This window comes from Eublepharis macularius, chromosome 5, assembly GCF_028583425.1.
Source record: "Eublepharis macularius isolate TG4126 chromosome 5, MPM_Emac_v1.0, whole genome shotgun sequence".
Taxonomy (NCBI): Eukaryota; Metazoa; Chordata; class Lepidosauria; order Squamata; family Eublepharidae; genus Eublepharis; species Eublepharis macularius.
Genome location: NC_072794.1, coordinates 6,007,888 through 6,028,024, shown reverse-complemented (window position 1 = coordinate 6,028,024; position 20,137 = coordinate 6,007,888). Strand labels below are relative to the sequence as shown.

At 50.0% G+C, this 20,137-nt stretch overlaps 1 protein-coding gene across 1 annotated transcript in view; it reads left to right on the top strand.

Moving 5' to 3' along the window:
* The first annotated feature begins 15,084 nt into the window (after positions 1–15,084).
* MIDN (midnolin) overlaps positions 15,085–20,137 on the top strand; it is a 38,790-nt gene continuing 33,737 nt past the window's right edge. The window contains exon 1 of the mRNA XM_054979991.1: positions 15,085–15,286. The gene's annotated coding sequence lies outside the window, so the exon portion shown is untranslated. The remainder of the gene's footprint in view (positions 15,287–20,137) is intronic.

Sequence of the window (20,137 nt, the reverse complement as noted above, 5' to 3'; positions counted from 1 at the left end):
AGACTGCATCAATCAGCTCCACTGGAGGAAACGGCTGCTTTGGATGGTAGAGTCGATGCCATCCCATCGCTGCTAAGGTCCCTCGCCTCCCCAAACCCCACCTTTTCAAGTTTTCACCCCAAGTCTCCAGGAATTTCCCAACCCAGAGTTAGCAACCCTATCTGCAACACCCTGGACTTCGGCTTTTCAGTGGCTGCGCCACGCCTGTGGAACAGCCACCCAGAAGCGGTTAGTGGCAATTCTACCCTCTTAGGGTTCCGGCAAAGCAGTAAAACACAACAATTTCACAGGACATTTGGAACAGTCTCTGTCTAGGCCACTGGAAAAAAGTGCAGTTTCTTTTTCAAGAAAGTGGAGGTTTTAAATGTTGTTCTAATGTGTTTGTTTTATGTTCTAATGATTTTAGTTATTTGATTGTATGGTATTGTTACCTACCTTGGTCAATAGAAAGGCAGACATAAATATTTTAAGGATCAAAGATCAACCTCATCTCTCTGCCTTGTTGATTTCGATGGTCAAAGGTGGAACTTCCATATTTAGAAGCAGTATACCTCCAAATCCTGGGGACAAGGAGAGGGTGCCACCACCTTTGTGCTCCTTGAACAGGCTTCCTCATGGAGGTTTTGTGGCTCCTTGACCTGAGCTCAGTCTCTAGGTATCAGGCAAGACCGAGGCTCCAGAGAGCTGCCAATCAGAGAAGACCATAGATGGACCCAGGGCTTTTTTTCAGCGGGAACGCGGTGGAATGGAGTTCTGGCACCTCTTAAAAATGGTCACATGGCCAGTGGCCCCACCCCCTAATCTCCAGCACCCCTGAGCGGCGCGGAGGGCAATCTTAACTCCCCTCTGTCTGGAGATCAGGGGGCGGGGCCACTGGCCATGTGACCATTTTTGCCAAGGGCGATTTAAACTTTAAAAAACTCCCCCCTTGTTCCAGCTGACCCAAAGTGATGTCATTGTGCGGTCCTGAGTTCCACTATTGAGTTCCACCACCTCTTTTCCCAGAAAAAAAGCCCTGGATGGACCAATGGTCTGACGCCGCATAAGACTGCTTCACGTGTTCTTATCCGTCTGTGTGCATGTGTGACTTGTGCCTTCTGATGACTGGCCACGCCCCAACCTCTTTTGATAATGGTTATATCATTAACCAGATTTGATGATAGGGGTTGGAGACGCAGCCCTGGAGAAGGAAGTAGTTCATCAAGAGTCAAGAGTCAAGAGCCAAAAATAGAACTAGGTGTCCAGGATTCCTTTGACTGCTAGGAAGAGAGTTGGACTTAGGTTAGGCGGGGCAGGCCATTCTTGGGATGGCCCAAGTGTGTGGGGAGGAGTGCCAGGAATGGGGGAGGGAAGTGACTCAATCTGGATGTCTTTTTAGATTCCAGAGGTGGGGGAGGACAACGTTTGGCTGTACAAACAATTGCATCACAGGGGTGGCAGGACTTGTTAGCATTCATTAGCACAGAGCCAATGTGGAATAGTGGGTAGACAGCATAGGGTTGCCAGCCTCCAAGTGGTGGTTGGAGATCTCCTGGAATTACAGCTGATCTCCGGTGGATTTGAGTCCAGTGACACCTTAGAGACCAAAACAATTTTCAGAGTGTCAGCTTTCGAGAGTCAGTGTGACACGCTGAAAATCGTGTTGGTCTCTAAGGTGTCACTGGACTCAAATCCTGCTGTTCTACTGCAGACCAACACGGCTACTCACCTAACTGATCTCCAGATGAATGAGATCAGCTCCCTGGGGAAAAAATGGCTACTTTGGAGGTGGTCCTATGGCATTACACCCTGGTGGGGTCCCTCCCTAAAAACTGCTCTCCCTGGGCTCCACCCTCAAAATCTCCAGGTATTTCACAATCTGGAACTGGCAACCCTAAGTTCTGACCCATGCAGTTTGGGATATTGAATATTATGTCTACACCCATCAAAATGCCTTCCCAGGGGCTTTAAAAAGTAAAGGTAGTCCCCTGTGCAAGCACCGAGTCATTACTGACCCATGGAGAACATCGCATCACGGCGTTTTCTTGGCAGACTTTTTTTACGGGGTGGTTTGCCATTTGCCTTCTACACTTCATCTAAACTTGACCCCCAGGAAACTGGGTACTCATTTTACCAACCTCAGAAGGATGGAAGGCTGAGTCAACCTTGAGCCGGCTACCTGAACCCAGCTTCCGCCAGGATCGAACTCAGGTCGTGTGAGCAGAGCTTGGGCTGCAGTGCTGCAGTTTACCACTCTGCGCCATGAGGCTCCTCCTCGGGGCTTTGGCTTCCAGCAATAACCCCAGGTTCTTCTTTTCCCTCCCGTTTATTCCTGAAGAACACCCCAGGGTAATTCCCTCTTCCTCTTTTCTTCCCTTCTGCCACAGGACCAAAGCTGAAGGAGCGAGGAAGTGGCAGTGAAGGGCACAGCACCAGCGGTGGTTGCTTTGTGGGCCTTGAAGCTGGCCAAGGGGGCACCAGCCGCTCAACCATTGGCCTTCAGAATAGCCTGTTCTCATCCTCTGTTGTTTCTATCAGTTGATCCCTGTTGGGATATTTCTTTTTCCTTTTCCTGGAGCTCCTGTTAAAATTTTGTTTGGGGAGAAGAGTCTGGAAGGGTTTGTGGTCGGCACTTGTGGTTTAACTGCTCCTGACACCCCATGGCTCTTCCTGGAGCCAGGGGTTTGTGGGGAGAGATCGATCTCTGACCTTTTTTCCTTGCACTGTATGGATGTGTGTTGTGTGCCGTCAAGTCGCTTCTGACTTAATGGCAACCCTATGAATGAAAGACCTCCCAAACATCATTAACAGCTCTTGCAAACTGGAGGCCGTGGGTTCCTTTACTGAGTCCAGCCGTCTCATTTGAGGTCTTCCACTTTTCCCGCTGCCTTCCTCTTTTCCTACCATTATTGACTTTTCCAGAGAATTTTGTCTTCTCATGATGTGACCAAAGTCTGATAGCCTCAGTCTCATCATTTTAGCTTCTAGGGAGAAGTCAGGTTTGATGTGATCTAGAAGCCACTTATATGGGGTTTTTTTTGCCATCTGCAGTATCCACAAAACTCTCATCCAGCACCACATTTCAAATGAATCTGCTTACCTCCTGTCAGCTTTCTTCACTGTCAGCTGGGCCGATTCCAGACGGCCCTCCGCATCCCGAAACGTTGCGCGTCGTCGTGCAGAAAACGTGATATTTCGCTTTTTCCGCGCAACGACGCGCAACGTTTCGGGATGCGGAGGGCCGTCTGGAATCGGCCCAGCTGTCACTTCTATGCATAGAAATAGGGGAATGCCATAGTTTGGATTGTCTTGATCTTGGTCTTTAAGGATCTTTTCTAGTTCGTTCACGGCTGCCTTTCCAAGTCTCTCCTCTTCTGATCCTTTTTTTAAAAAATCTGCTCTTCCTTCCAGGATCTCAGAGCAGCAAATGTGGTTCTATCTCTATTTAGTCTTCACAACAGCCCTGTGAAGCATAGCAAGAATGATGGTTGTTGTGGGTTTTCCGGGCTGTATTGCCGTGGTCTTGGCATTGTAGTTCCTGACGTTTCGCCAGCAGCTGTGGCTGGCATCTTCAGAGATGCCAGCCACAGCTGCTGGCGAAACGTCAGGAACTACAATGCCAAGACCACGGCAATACAGCCCGGAAAACCCACAACAACCATCGCTCTCCGGCCGTGAAAGCCTTCGACAATACATAGCAAGAATGTTTGGTGAAGTATTCTGTGGGATCTTCATGTCTGAGTAGGGATTTGAACTCAGATCTCCTAAATTAGAGTTTATGCATAGCCACAATAAGGTCCTTCATTCTTGAAACCACCTAGCCTTTGTGGCAGATATCTTCCAGTCTCGAAGTGCCTCACCTCCAGACTCCAAAGCCACAAAAGGAGCAGGTTGCAGATTTTGAATGGTGAGAAAATGACCCTCTGCATATGCTCAGGAGCATACCTTTCTTTAATATATACAGAGGCTGAAACATCTTAGCTCTGAAACCAGGGCTTTTTAAGTACTATTCAGGAAGCCAACCAGTGGAACTCTCAGCCCCCCATAAGTGGTATTTGTTTATTCTTTTGTGGAAGTCTGCTTACGGCTCTTGTGTGGTGTCTACCCGAGCCTTACCCAAAGACAGCTTTTCCCTCTGACCCTAAATGTTGTCCAGGATGCCTCTTCTCCAGTACTGCCCTGGGATCAAAAACAACACAAGCTTCAGCTACAGGCATGCCATTTGTGTGTGTGAGTGAGTGAGTGTGTGAGTGAGTGATTTCCCACCTCCTCTGGGCTGGGCGGACTCTGGCAATTTTGCATTTTTGGTGCTGTTCCAAGTGGGACACTGGGCAGGCCCTGGCGTGGGAATGCCAAGGCCCTGACGGTGCTGATATGTTTTGCATGACTGGCAGGACAGCGTCACTGGAGGGCTACACCCATTGGGGGTGGAGCAACACCCACCAGGGCTCCTGACTCAAAGCCGTCACATGCCACAGTTGCTCGCTGGGTGTTCATTCCGAATCCTGGAATCCTTCCTGCCGGGAGTTCCATGGACAACCGGGGAGGCAGGCAGCTGGATGTTTCTCTCTCTGTGTCTCAGAAATCCTCCTCTGCTCCCACACCATCCCTGCCAAATCCAACAGAGGAGGATCCCTTAAAAATCCGCACCCATGCCACTTTTCAACGCCCCCAAGCTGTGCTGAAAAAGCAAACAAATTAGGTCAGGCCTCTGCATATTTGCACTGCTTCCAAATGGCGTAGGTTGAAAGCAAAAAAAAAAGGGCAAAAAGAACTTGAGTGACAAAGATGTCTTGAGGCCAAGAAGACATTCCTAGCCTATGGTCTTGCAACTGACCTCTTGCAAAGGCCAGCAGGAGCTGTGGCTTGAAGCCACAAGCTAGGTCTTGCAAAGATTATCTTGCTTATCTTAACAATAGCATAACTACAAAAGAAATGGAATGTTAATAACAGGCTTGCTTTCTAAGCTTATTGCAGCAGCTGCTAAAAGAACTGTTGGTTTGAACTTGCTGCACAGCTCTCCTTATTTTGTATTTTGGGGAAATATATCTGTTCATTTCTATCCTTACAATACTGCTATGAGCAGGGCTTTTTTTCAGCCGGGATGTGGTGGAACAGAGTTCCGGAACCTCGAAAATGGTCACATGGCTGGTGGCCCCACCCCCTGATCTCCAGACAGAGGGGAGTTGCGATTGCTCAGCGGCGCAGAGGGCAATCTCAACTCCTCTCTGTCTGGAGATCAGGGGGCGGAGCCACCAGCCATGTGACCATTTTCTCTGAGGGCAACCCACTGAGTTCTACCTCCTCTTTTCCCAGAAAAAAAGCCCTGGCGATGAGATAGGTTAGGCTGAGACAGACAGACAGTCAGACAGACAGACAATGATCGGCCCATGGTTACCCATTGAGTGCAGACCTCTCCGGTTCTGAATCCAATATGACATCCTAATCACTATACCACACTGGATATTTTGAATGAGACATGTGGCAAAAATAACTGAGTGACAATTGTCAGTATGCACGTACATACTGGTTGAATTCCAAATCCCACATCTCTTGCAAACTGTATTTTGCTTATCCCAAGTCAGTTTTAATGTGTGGACTGAACTAGCAACCACTTATCCGGACTTTCAATAGATAGATCATGGGCTGGCTTTGACAACCTAAGCCTAACCTGCAGAGGAACCAATTCTTCCCTCCAGAAACTTCTCTCTTGTAAAACTTTACCTGTAAAAATAGTAGCAGGGATACTTTGCTCAAGTCTTGCAGTCCTTAGCTTATCTTGTTGATAAGCCATCTTTTTAAAATGCCCATTGCTCTGGAGTTCTAGAAAGAATCTCTTTGATGGTACGTTGTACTATGGCAACTCATATCCTGCAAAGCTGTTCTTATTCATCAGAATAAATATTAACTTGTTGAACGCTAATCTTATTTATTATAATAGAAATTAACCATTGTGGCATCTCAGGTTTAAGGACCCAGTTGCTCTGTTGAGATCCTATGATTCATCTGCTCTGTAGTGGGGATTGCCAAGGTTGGGGGAAGTGTCAGTGCTCAAACCTTGGCGTATCTAGGCACTCGAATTGCAACAAAAACTATGCCAGGAAAGAGAGTGATGCCAGAGCCAGGAACATCCGCCATTCCTGAGAATTCCAAGCCAAACTGGCAGAGCTAGACAGACCGTCCCATCTGCCAGGAGTCTAGATACTCTGGCGCACGGTTTCGTAGAGCATGGTTGGGGTGGGGGGGTGAGGTACAAGGAGACAGGAGTTGAGATTTGACAGGTTCTGTGATTTCCCCATCCACGGCTTCTGGCCTCGTATTGAACACCTTACATTTCTCTAGGTAGGGGTTGCTGTAGCTTCTGGACTCCACCAATTGGAAGGGGGCAGGGAGGTTAAGACAAGCACTCTATGCTCAAGGGAATCACCGTTCCATACAGCTGCAAGGGTCTTCTGCAGTTCTATTTCATACATTTCTATCTTGCCTCTTCTCCAAGGAGATCCAGGCAGGGTATATTATTCTTCCCTCATTCATCCTCCCAACCACCCTGTGAGGTAAAGTGAGTGGCTGTGAACTTCATCGCAGAGGGGGAATTTGAACCTGGCTCTCCTAGATCCGAGGTTAATTCAATGGCCTTTTTTCCTGGTTTCATTCCTGAAATGGTTACAATGATAAGAGAAAAGTGCCCCTGAGCACATGCAGAGTGCCTTCTCATGATGTATTGCTTGCTTTTTCTGCCTGTCACAGAAGAAAAAAAAGCTTATAAACACTGAGGAAAATGTTGCTGAGCCTCTTTTCAAATTGCTCCTGGGAGGCAAAGTACCTCCTCTGCACATGTCCAGAGGCACTCTGCTTACTAGTCTTTCCCCCAGGCTGACTAGAGACAGTGTGGAGTCGTAACTCTGAGCATGAACAGAGTGCCTATCCTTTGCTAATGAATCACTACAATTGCTCATGATCGGCCGCAATTTGCCTCACATTTGTAGAGGTTAGAGGGAGACGCTTTTGGCCAGAGAAGGCAGATGACGGCCAGTACCTCTGAGTTAAGCTCAGAAACATGTATTCCCTGACAGCCAGTGTGGAGTAATGGTTAGCATGTCGAACTAGGATTTGAGACACCTCGGTTCGAATCCCTCCAATGCTGTGGAAGCTTGTGGGGTGTCTTTGGTCCCGTTACATACTCTCAACTGAACCTACCCGACAGGGTTATTCTGAGGATGTAATGAAGAAGGGGAGAATGTTGTAAGCCCCTTCGAGTCTCCAATAGACAGGAAGGTGAGGGTCTAGAACACCAATGATAGCTTAAGATGCCTCATGCCCTTTCATAACTGCCCCAGACTGGGAAGACACGAGTTCAAATCCCCCCTCAGCCATGAAGCATGCTGGATGATTTAGACCTAACCAGGGCTTTTTTTCTGGGAAAAGAGGTGGTGGAACTCAGTGGGTTGCCCTCGGAGAAAATGGTCACATGGCTGGTGGCCCTGCCCCCTGATCTCCAGACAGAGGGGGGTTTAGATTGCCCTCCGTGCCGCTGAGCGGCGCGGAGGGCAATCTCAACTCCCCTCTGTCTGGAGATCAGGGGGCGGGGCCACCAGCCATGTGACCATTTTCAAGAGGTTCCGGAACTCTGTTCCACTGCATTCCAGCTGAAAAAAAGCCCTGGACCTAACACCTCCTGGGTTGTGCAGGTGAACATGAAAGTTTGTGTGTTCTTCGTGCACAGTCCTGAGTTCCTTGGAGAGCAAACGAAGCCACTGATGGGTGAGGAGGGGCTTTAGCAAGGGCACGTTTCCTCCTGCTTGCGGGAATTCTCTCTCCTCCACTGCCGCAAAGCGCATCTGGAGCGGTGCCAGAGCCCAGCTAGTTTCCACCTCGCCCACAGACCAAAGAGCGTCCCTGTTGCTCTGAGCCATGTGTGGGAGAAACTCAGCCCGGCCCAGGAATAGCTGGAGGTGTGCTGCGGGTCAGGGTGGTGGAGCACAGCAGTGCTGTGGGTGGGAGAGGCTGGGTTGGCCAGAGCAAGCCGGAGGTGCTTCTGCCTGGGATAGAGAGCATTAAGAGGCATGTGGGAGAGCCTGGCCAGGAATAGCTGGGGGTACCCTAGGTCAGGACCGCGGAGGGGAGGTATTAGCAGGTCCCAAGTGGGAGACGTCGTCGGGTTGCGCTTGGGATGAGGCATCCTCTGCAAGGGCCCCTGCCTAGCCTGATCTGGTCTGATATCCAGCCGCTTGCTGAAATGCTGTTTTGTCTTGGGCCAGAAGGGTGGGTGTCTTTTAAGATCGAGGCAATGTTGCAGACTGCAGGCCTTTCTTTTGGGTCTACAAGTCCTGCTGGGGAAGGGGTCTTCTGAGGCGTGCATGCATGCAAAACCCTTGCACGCGAACATGAAGGCACCCACAGAATGCCACAACCTTCCCAGTTTGCAGACTATGGCTGTAGAGGCTCTTTTTTTTCTGTTTGACAGCTGGTAACACACAAAAGAAGATTTCTGTGTTTCAAGAACACCTTTAAACAAAAGAACAAACAACACCTTCTTTGCTTTCCGAGCCGCACAGGATGGGTTGTATTCTTTCCCGCCGTGATTTCTCTGCCCCCTCCAGAACCGTGGCTTTGAGTTCCTGATTCCTCGGAGCCCACATATTCTTCCTTGTTCTTTTCTGGACAAGACATGAAAGACTCCCGTCAACCCTGCGAAGTAAGTGGCCCTGCTGGCTTTCTGCTGTTAAAGGCACAAGTGCTCTGTCAAGGAAGGCTCCCCAGAGTCAGAAATTTGGGGTTGGGAGGTATGAATATAGCCATTAATGAGAATAGAGGAGGCAACACTTCTAAATGTATTCATCTACACAACTGCTTTATTTTTTAAATAATAAAAGGGATGGGAATGGCCCAAAGAGTAATTGGGTGGCAAGCCTCCATAGCTATGGGCCAGCTGCTAGGGGAAAAGGAGGCAGTCCTCTGGTGCATCTTTGCACTCCATGCAGAATAAATTCAGCCCCTCCTTTCTCTTCTTGGGCCTGATCCTTTCCCAAATCCTTATGCCAACTGATTTCAGTGTCCCTCTAATAGAGGACAAATTGTTTGGCTGGCTTGCACTGGTGTCTCCTTGTATTCCTCTGTGTTCCTCCCTCCCTCCTTTGTCCTCCAACTGAGACGCAACAGGCCTGGCTTTCCTTGGTCTAGAGATTCCAGTGGCCTGTTGAATTTCTGCCTGTCGGGCAGCTGTTTTGACCAGCACGGGATCCCCAGCCGCAGCAGGCTTCCTGCAGCCTGCCTGCCTTGGCCTGACGTGTGTGAGTCATCCCTCGCTCAGGGCTGCGCCAGGGAAGGAGAAACAGAAGCAGAAACCAGTTTGGCGCACAGCAGTAAGCTTTCTCAGCCACGCGTGCACGCACATACACTGCTTGGATGACGTGGACACCGTTTCCTCCCCTTGGCTGCATCTTTCCTGGTAATGAAACACACACTCAGGAAGAGATAAATATATCCCCAGCGGTTCCCTGCTGTGGCCTTCCTTCGTTGACGTCAGGAACAGGGAGGTGGGAAGGGACAGAGGAGCCTGTTTGGGTGGGCCAGCCTTGCCAAAGATCCATCATCTGGCAAATGAGCTGTTTTTTCACTGGCTGATCTATTAAAGAATCAAATGAAACGAGCACATTGCTCAAACCTCAAAATAATGATTCCTTTTTTTAAAAAAGCAAAGTTCTTAAAGGAAAAGCAAGATAGTTTACCATTTAATAACCAAACCTAACTCTTGTTTTTAAACTTGTCATTTCTTTTCAGTGCTCAGGTGCTCAAATTGAGACGAGACGGCTTCTGAGCATGTGGGGAGCCACTTTCATTCACAGTCAAATAACATGGACCAGTGACCAGAAAGGCCAGAGGCCTCCAGTGAGCCTGACACATACCCATCTCCACCCTCTAAGCCCTCTTTCCGGATCCCTTTGTTTTGTGTGTTTTTTCTTGAGGACTAGTGATTCATCAAGCAAAACAGCTTCCTTCTCAGTTCCTGTTTGACTTTGATTCTCTTTAGTTTGGGTAGGACTTTGACAAACACATTGGTGCAGAAAGAAGGAATTGTGGAGGGGAGAATACTTCTGACTGCAGAAACTTGGCTTACAAAACTTTTCCCTGCCGCAAAAAAATGCACATTAAATTTCTGCCCAGCCTCAGAGGCAGAACAGCAGTGCCAAGAAAACATTTTAAAAGGGAGGCATTTCAATTTCAACCTTTGCAAGATCAAGAAGTTCAGCCCTTTATAACTCAAGAGCACACAAAATGGTTGGCCTGACTTGTAGATATAGGGCCCTCTCCTTTCTAGCTACTTATACAGATGCTGGGATGGCTTTCCATCAGGTGGTTTCCTCCTTGACCTCTAGCTACAGCCTATGTGGTGTCAGGGTGCTGGACTTCAACCAACAAGACCTCGATTCGAGTTGCTGCCTGCCATGAAACTTCCTGGACTACCTTAGACCAGCCTTTCTCTCTCAGCTTGAGCTACCTCACAGGATTGTTGTGATGCTATGGAGAGGTCCATAGAGGCTGTCCTGAGCTCTTTGGGAGAAGGATGGAATAGAAATGTACTATGTAAATATCAAATGGACACTTTCACAGCTAAAACTGCATTCCATATCTATTTTTTTATAATGTATAAATATCAGGGCTTTTTTTCAGCAGGAACGTGGTGGAACAGAGTTCCGGCACCTCTTGAAAGTGGTCACATGGCTGGTGGCTCCGCCCCCTGATCTCCAGACAGAGGGGAGTTTAGACTGCCCTCTGCGCCACCAAGCGGCGCAGAGGGCATTCTAAACTCCCCTCTGTCTGGAGATCAGGGGGTGGAGCCACCAACCATGTGACCATTTTCTCCGAGGGCAACCCACTGAGTTCCGCCACCTCTTTCCCCAGAAAAAAAGCCCTGATAAATATAATGTAACCTACAAGGATGGTGGTAAGAGGTTGGATCACTTGTTTTGCAGGTAGGAAAGGTCTGGGGTTCAGTCCCCATCATGTCCAGTTCAGCGATATATTCTCCTCCAGCCTGGAGAGCCGCATCAGTCAGAGGGGACGGCTGCGGCGTAGACAGACCCAAGGGCTGACTTGGTATAAGGCAGTTTCATGTATCTACAGATATCAGTACAAAGATCAATTATATTATCTGCTATGAGCTTCATCAGGTTAGAAAAGGGCTTTGCCCATTTGAAAAACATTCACATTTTTTTAAAAAAGGTCTTCTGCCAATGGATGTCATAAAGCAATTGTGAGGCGTTCGCTTTAGCAAGGAGTTCCAGAGTTCCACAATTTCCCCACTGTGTAGCTATAATCCTGAGCAACATGGTGGGCAGCCAAGGAGGTATAAGCTTTGGAGTGAGGGATTGGATCTAAGAAGACTGGGATTTGTTGCGCTCTTAGAAAGCTCTCTAGGTGAGAAATGTATGAAACATGGAAAATGTGTGTGTAAAGAGCGCCAGGTTTTCCTCAACGGTGGCACCTGGATTATGCACCATGGACACAGGCCTGGTACCAAGTTTGCCAGCCTTTTGGCACCAAGTGAAACAGGTTTTGCTTACTGTGGTTGAGTTGTAACCATTTGGTTTTATGTCTGCAATGATGTTTTATTTCAACAACCCCCCCACCTTAGTCTTTCCCTTGACTGAACCTTTTACCATATGTTATTCTGTATGTTGCACTTCCTCTCCCTTGATTTATTTCTGTCATTTTGATTATTTATGGACGATATTACTGATGTTTCATCCCTCGTTGGCTGTTTTTTTCTGACCCTTTTGATCACTGATTTAAATTCTTTATTTGGAAGCTGTCTCAGGAGCACAGTGGGGGAAAGTCTATTTTAAACAAATTAGTGGAAGGAGGAGGGGGGGATGGCTCTGCCACATAAAACTGGCTGTCTCTGGAGAAAGAGGTCTGAGTTTTTAAGGTCAAACTACAACCTTCAGAGCAGCCGTTCGTCTTTGACGCGCATGCATGTGTGCGTGTAAAGGTGGGATGTGCCAGGGAGCTCTGAGCAGTGAACAGTGGGTTGCAGGTCATTTCACATCTGGATCACTCACACAGGGAAACACTTACTCATGAACAAGCTGTCATGCTTCCCCTACCTGCACTGCGACCTCTGGAAAGCTGGGCGATGAAGCTGCCCCACCCCTTCTCCTTTGGCCACTCACATTTGGCACTAAGGTCCTTGCTTGAAAGAATAAACAGATGTACTTTGGGGCATGTACAGAGAGTTTTCTACCCCTGCAGCCTTTCTTCGTAAACTGGGGGGAGGCAGGGCATGCAACACACAAGGCTGAGCCCTAGACATTCCTGAGAATTGTGCTTATTTAATATGTTTTTAAAATCCTGCCCTTTTTCTAGGGCAGCTTACCTCGTTCTCCCCTCCTCTGTTTGATGCCCACAGCCACCCAGTGGCTAAATAGGTTAGGCCAGGGCTTTTTTTCAGAGGGAACGCGGGGGAACAGAGTTCCGGAACCTCTTGAAAATGGTCACATGGGCTGGTGGCCCCGCCCCCTGATCTCCAGACAGAGGGGAGTTGAGATTGCCCTCCGCGCCACTGAGCAATCTAAACTCCCCTCTGTCTGGAGATCAGGGGGCGGGGCCACCAGCCCATGTGACCATTTTCTCCGAGGGCAACCCACTGAGTTCCACCCCCCCCTTTTCCCAGAAAAAAAGCCCTGGGTTAGGCTATGAGAGTGCCTGCCCCCATGAGATTCATGGTAGAGGGGGGACTGGAACCTGCGCCTCCCAGATCCTAGTCTGACATTCAAGCACTACAAAAACTTTCATGCTATGGAATGAGCAAGTGGCGTGTTCAGCTCAGTATCTGATATCTGAATCGAACATTCTGCTATTTTTTAAAAAAAGAAAATTGATTTTAAAATTCCATTCTTGAGGAACACCTCTTTTAAAAACCCTGTTTCTCAGCGCTCGCCAAGTCTATAATGCTAATGATTAAGATGCAAACATGTACTCTTATTCTTCGTTATAAATCCAACAGTATCCTCAATGAAGAAATCAACTCTGGATGAATATACATTCAGACTTTTGCAAAGTGTCCCTAACCACCACCCCCCACAAGAAAACCATTTCACTTCGAGCTGTGGGCATGCAGCTAAAAGTGAAATTGCTTTTTGAAGAGAAAAAAAACCCTATACCACATTTAGTGGTGGAGAGTGCCCTCAAGCCATAGCTGACTTCTGACAAGACCGAGTGGGGTTTTCCTGGCAAGAGACTAACAGAGGTAGTTTGCCATTGCCTGCCTCTGCAACCCTGGTCTTCGTTGAAGGTCTCCCATCCAATTACTAACCAAGACCAACCCAGCTTAGCTTTTGATCTCTGCCAAGGGCTGATTCCGCACACATTGGACAATACACTTTCAATGCACTTTATCAATCGTTTGAGGTGGATTTTTTGTTCCGCACACACAAAAATCTGTTCCAAATGATCTATAAAGAGGATTGGAAGTGCATTATCCAACACGTGCAGAATCACTCAAGATCGCACTCCCCCGGGCTATCCAGGCCAGGATGCACCTCATTTAAGGGAACCAAATGATGCCCAAAGCCAAACTAACTCAGTGATATTAAATAGCGCTTTTCTGCATATCCCCTTGGAGTTTATTTTGCTAGCTGGGGAGAGGAGCAAGGGGTGCTCCTGCCTTGGCCTTTCCTCTCCTTCTGAGATTTCACCTGAGGTTGCTCTCACACAGTCATGTTTCTCTCAAAGAACTTGGGAGGTGTTTCTCTAAAACGGATGCTGAGATTTTCAAAATGAGACAGAAGTTGAATTTTTAAAAAAACTGCAAAAGCTGCATTTTTGCAGAATGATCTCAGGGTGAGGAGCTGGAGCACAGCATCCTAACTGGAGGAGGCATCAGGGCCAGCGTGACGTCCTGGGGCTAGGTTTGAGGGTCACTGGGTCAGCATGTTCCCTGGATGACTCAACCCTGCCCACCTTACAGGGTTGTTGTGAGGCTAAAGTAGGGGAGGAGAAACAAATCCCCCATGCTTTGTGGAGGGAGGTGGAGATGAAAATGATAGGCAGAGAGGAGGCACTGGGTCTGAAAAAGTGCTGCACCTGTATCGTTTTATTTGCTAGGCTTTCCAAAAGAAGAGGGGCCAGGTCAGGGCAAGTCTGTGCCCGCAGGAGCATGCAAGCTCAGGGAGAAGGGGGAGGGGAGGGCGACGGGCTGCCTGGGGCTCAGTTGCATATGTGGGGGGGGGGATCTCCAAGCATCACCTGGAAGATGGCATCCCTAGGCTGTTTTTTAAGCTGTTCGTTTCAGCTTTCGTTTAAAAGTCTCAGCTTCCTCTTAAAAACACGTCCCAAGTCTCTAGTCCTTCGAGACAAGCAGGATCCTTCGCCAGCCGAGCTTGGGGGGATCCCAGGAGGGGTGGGTGGGTGGGTGGGTGGGTGTGTGTGTGTGTGTGTGCGTGCGTGCGTGCGTGCGTGCGTGCGTGCGCGCTCCACGCCCAAGGCCCCGCAGCGGGCAGACCTCCCGGAAGGCAGGGGCAGTCATAGGGTTGCCGGCTCCGGCTTGGGAAATTGGGGGGCGCAGCCTGGGGCGGGAAGGGCCTCGGCGGGGCACAAAGCCGCCGACCCCCCCCCCCCGGAGCTGCCCTCGTCGTCTCTGTGCACATCCCGGAGATCTCCAGCCCCCACCAGGAGGTTGGCCAGCCTGGGGCCTGGAGCTGGCTCGGGGCAAGGGTTGCCAGCTCTAAGTTGGGAAATTCCTGGAGATCTGGGGGGTGAAACCTGGAGAAACGTGGAGAAAGTGGGGCTTGGGGAATGGACCTTGGCATGGCATAATTCCATAGAATCCACTCCCCCCAAGTAGCCATTTTCTCCAGGTGAACTGATCTCTGTGGCCTGGAGACCAGTTGTAATTCCGGGAGATCTCCAGCCACTACCTGGAGGCTGGCAACCCTACTTGGGGCCTTGCGAGCGGCAGCCCCCTCCCCTCCCCGCCCGGCTCGCTGAGCTTGCAAGAGCCGCCGCCGCCGCCGCCTCCCCAGCGAGCCAAGCCCCACCCACCCCGCCGCCCGGGCCGGCTCCTGCGTGCCAGCCAGCCGGGCGGATAAAACTTTCCAGCGCCTCCCCAGTGGGCCGAGAGCCGTCGCGCCGCCGCCGCTGAGAAGCTCGGCCGGGAAGGCAGCCGCCCGCCCGCCCGCCGGCCGGAGGATTACTGGGGCTGGGGAAGGGCCCGGGGGGCTTCGCAGGGTCGCCGCCGCCGCGTCGCTTTCTCGGAGGAGGTCCTGCGCCTTTCCCGAGCGGAGCGGAGCCGAGCCGAGCGGAGCCGGTGAGTCGCCCTCGTCCGTCTTTCCCGAAGGGCTCTCGGCACTCGCAGCTCGGGGCGCCTTCGGCCGTCCCGCGCCTCCTTTCGCCGGCCGCTTTTCCGGAGCGGAGAGGAGCGGCGCAAGGGCCCGATCCCGCCGCCTTCGCTGGGGAAGGAGCGTGGACGCAGGAGCCGGTCTGCTTAGGGCAGGGCGCTCCGAGACGGGCCCCGCGGAGTTGAGCCGGGCTTACTTACTCCCGAGGAAGCGCGCCGAGGAGTCGCCGCCAGCACTTCGTCTCCTTCCCCGCCTGCGAAGGCCGGAGTTGCCCCCTTGGGGAAAGAGCCCGCCGAGGGGCGCCACGAGGCGCGCGCGTGCCGGGCAGGGGCGGCGAAGGCGAAGGCGAAGGCGGGGGTTTCCTCTCAAGATCCGTGAATGGGGCGGACCCCCCCCCCTTTGAAGCCGGGTCTTCCGTAAGCAGACCTGGTTATGGGGAGAGGGCAGAGAAAGGGGTTGCTGCCCATAGGGGACATCCCGGGCTCAGCCGCAGTGCGCGGTTCCGCGTCTTCTTTGGATAATCCCCCCCCTTACATCTGAAGAAGGGAGCTCTGAGTCTCCGGAACCCATACCCTGGAAATCTAGTCGGGCTTTAAGGTGCCACGGGACCCGGATCTTGACCTGGAAATCTAGTTGGTCTTTAAGGTGCTCCTGGACTCGAACCTTGCTCCCCTAATGACCTGGTTAGCCTGTTCTGAGCATAAGCCGACAGCCTTTCTGTCTTCTGAGATGGAAAGAAGGAAGCCCTAAACCTTTGTTTAACAAAGTAGATACCCCCCTTTCGCCCCCATACCATGAGGACCAGACACTTTAAAAGGGGAGGGGGGTGGGATTTTGCCCTGGGCTGAAAGAAACAATGGAATACCTCTGATTATATCCCAAAATCCAAGCAGGCACAATGTAGTTTTATTTTTGTCGAAAATAGGGGGCTGTGGGAAGAAGCCAGTTTCAGGAGGGAATGGGAGTTGGGCTGCTTGTGTGTGAGAGAAGGGCCTTGCCCAAGCTCCCCTTCCGCCCACAGCCTGCCCCGTGTATTCTGCCCACGTAGACAGGCCAGGTCTGCTCCCCTCCGCCTCCCACCCCCTCCCCTCGCTGCCTCCTCCATTCAGCTGCAGCTGACCTGGCTTCTGCTCCCTCGGGAGACAGTCGGACAGGGGCAAGCGGGTGCCGCTCGGCTACGGGACACCAGTGTGGTGTTCCGTTCCTCCGGCCCTTCCTTTGGAAAGCCCTTTTCGCTCTGCGTGCAAGGCCCCTCTCTTTGTTTGTTCCATAGAAATGTACTCTGCAGCACAGCTTTTTTTCCACAGCTGAGCTCACGCCTCAGGAGGGGGAACAGCTCGGGGGGCCTCCAGAAATCTGTTGTGACCCAGTGATCACCTCTCTCCTGTGTTCTAGTGAAACTGGACCTAGCTTGCCTTGGCTGGGCCCGTTCTCACATCCCTGCCTGCTTTCTTACTTGGTCGACGGAGCCCCCCTAGCGTCCCAGAGAGAGATTTTTGACATTCCTTTTCTAATCACCTTTTTGAGGTTGAAGGCGAAGCCGTGGGATGGATCTGTGAGCAATCCTTCTCTCCTAAGATTATGGAGGTGTGGGGGAAGGTATTTAGATCAGAGACTCTTCTGTACCTTCGGCGGGAAAGGAAATGTCAGGTGGACTGGCTACTCCAGGGAATGTGTCATTTAAAAAATGGCATTGCGTAGTGTACTGCTTGGGGTGTGGGGCTAGGGTCTGGGGACCTGGGTTTGAATTCCAACTTTGCCATGGAAGCTGCTGGGTTGACCTTGGACCAGTCACATATCCTCAGCCTACCTTACCCGACCGGTTATTGTGCGGAAAAACAGAGGAGGGGCAAACATTGCAAGCCGCTTTGGTTATACATGAATAAAATACATTTATATTTGGTAGAGATTATGGGAGGGGCTTTCGGGGCGTCACAGCTCTCTAGAAGCACCCACCCCTTTATCCTAACCCCTGGATATTGCTTTTATGCTGCCCCAAAGATAAGTTTGTCAGGAGTCCTTTGTGTTGTGAAATACCCATCATTTCAAAAGGATATCATTTCCAAGGCACCCCTCAAATGACATTTTGAGCCAAGAATCTAGGTTGCCAAAGAAGCATTGCTAGAAGGGTTCACAGATGCTTCTGTAACCCAGAGACCAGTGGAACCTGGAAGTTTGCTCTTTGGCCAGAGAGGCGATTCAAGAGCCCTTGGGCTCCACGTATGCAGCACTTCTTAACAAGTGTGGACTCCGTGTTTGCAAATGTGTGCAATGGTGTTCCTACATTTTCAGGTGTTAAGCTTTCCCCTCCTTTGATTTTGAAAGCTAAACACCAGGGGGTGCGGGGGGGGGGCGTCTCTTTAAGCTTTTCCTTTCCGATGCTCCCCTTTTTTATATCTCCTCCATCTGTGCCAGGCCCTGCAGGGTGACCCACCCCCAGTTGGTATTCTTGGCTTGGGCCATGGGTGACAATTGAGCACTCTCCACCCCGCCCTATTATCAACAGCAATCTGGCACAGAGCATGAGCTGCTGAGGAAGTGGCGTGTGGCGTGTGGACCAGGCTTGGGGCATTTCTGTGGGCCTGGATGCTGTTAAGGGCACATGGGGCGGGGGGGGATGTGGGGAAGAAAGATGGCAAAACCTCCCCCTGAGGGAATGTGCAGTTGAAAGGGCCCAGCGGTTTAGCCCCACCCAACTTTTTTTTTTTTTTACCAAAAAGAGCTCAAATACTCTCCTCCTCCTCCTCCTCCTCCTCCTCCCAGCAGTCCTTGGTGTGACCCCAGGGAAGATTTCCATTTTGCCTTTGATAATTTAAATGAAAGAAGTGAGATCCTGGACCCTAAAGCTTAGCGGTATTTTGATGGTTGCTAAGAATGGTTGTCCTCACCTGGATAGGTCAGGCTAGCCTGATCTCATGAGATCTTGGGAGCTAAGCAGAGTCAGCCTTGGTTAGTACTTCTGGGAGACCACCAAGGAAGCCCAGGGTTGCTGTGCAGAGACAGGCAATGGCAAACCACCTCTTCTCTGTCTCTTCCTTTGAAAACCCTCTGTGATCACCGTAAGTTGGCTGTGAGTTGACTGCCGAAAAACAAAGGGTTCTAGAGAAGCACTGCAAACAGGGGCACGTTCATTCATATTTTTCCCCTTTGTGGTGTACAAATCCAAAGGAATTTGACATTGTTATATCGGAGGAGGTTATGTGAGAGGATTTAGGGGCTGTGAACATAGGCCTTCTTCCCCCCCCCCATTTTTTGATTTGGCAAGTTCTTTTTTTGTGAATGCCAGCCTTTGAGATTGACAGAACGCTTCCATGGTAGCTAAGTGGTTGTTTGTTGATGTATGCTGAATTACCAAATGTAGTTTGTATATAGTTGGGAAGATGAGTGGCAAGGCCGGGGGGGGGGGGACTCTCTATCTTGCCAGAAGAAGAATCCTTTATAGCTCAAAACTCTACCAGTTCTTACAACAGCAGCTGAAAGTGATCCAGATGAAAGATTTCATCCCAATCTCCATCTCAATTTTCTTTCCCCCCCCCACTCCCCTGATCGCCAAAAGAAGAGTAATTCTTATAATCAGCATAATTATTCCATGCCTCCTCAAGAATTAGTTAAAAATTGTAAGCTTCTTCAGTGAAGGGACCTTATATATATGATTGGCTGATGAAATTATTTAAAGTACCATTTTTTACTGATGTTGCCACACAAATAATTAAAGATATTTATGCTCCCTCTCCTATTGTTCCTTAGTGTTGGTATTTTAGTCCTTGCCAGCAGAGGGCACCCTTGCTTTGCTGACTCATTCTAGACTAGAGAATCTCCCCCCCTCCCCAAATATTTCGTGTTACGAACCATAATATACAAAACAATGTTAGTGTAAAAATCAGCTAATAACCCTATGGTTTTATGCAACAGGACTATGCAATCTCTGCTCAGTTCCTTAGTGCCCTTCTGAAGATGGGGAGAAATAGAAGGGGAAAAATGTGTGCTGATCTTGTTGTGACCTGAAGACACCCTGGGTTTGAGGCTGAAGGAAAAAAGTAGGAACCTAAAACTATGTTCTGCTGCTTCAGTGTGGCTTTCAAAAAAAACCCCAAGCTGTTCACATTTCTCCTTAATCCACACGGCCAGATTGGGAAAAGGAAAAATTCTTCCTGCAAAAGAGATTTTTAGAGGTGGCTTGAGATCATTCTGACCTAGAAAAGAACTGCTTGGAACTTTCCGAGATCCCTCACTGGTTTATCCCCTCAAGGGTGAGCAGTCTTTAAAGCCTCCATCCTATTTATGGACTGGAGTAATTCCTTCTCTGGGGGAGGCCTTTGTCCTCCAAGGCCCTTCCCCCACCCTTGGTTTGCCTCTGAGCATATTTATTGTGCATTCCGCCACCCTCAACCATTGGGCAACTACAGAGAGTCTTCCATGTTTGGGATGGGTTAGTACAAATTATTCTGCTTTTGATCATCATTAAGTGGGGAATATTTTAGGTGCTGAAGCCCTGCATTCTTTCCACTGGTAATGTAATGCAGACCCCCTGTTGGCTCCAGGGGGTCCCTGTCCAAAGATGCAGGCTTTCAAGCAGTCATAAGGACTGCCCCTCCCATTATTTTTTAAAAAATGTATTTTGCCTCGTGATGTGTTTTGATCCTCTCAGTATATTTTATACCACTGTCTTCTGATTCCCCCTTCTTATCCTTACCGCAGCCTCGTGAAGCCTTTTGCATTTGGAAGAGTGGCTGGCCCAAGATGGCAGCCAGTGAGTTTCAGGGGAGAATGGGGGATTTGAGCTCCTAGCTTCTGGTCTGGCGCTCTAACTGCTGCACCAC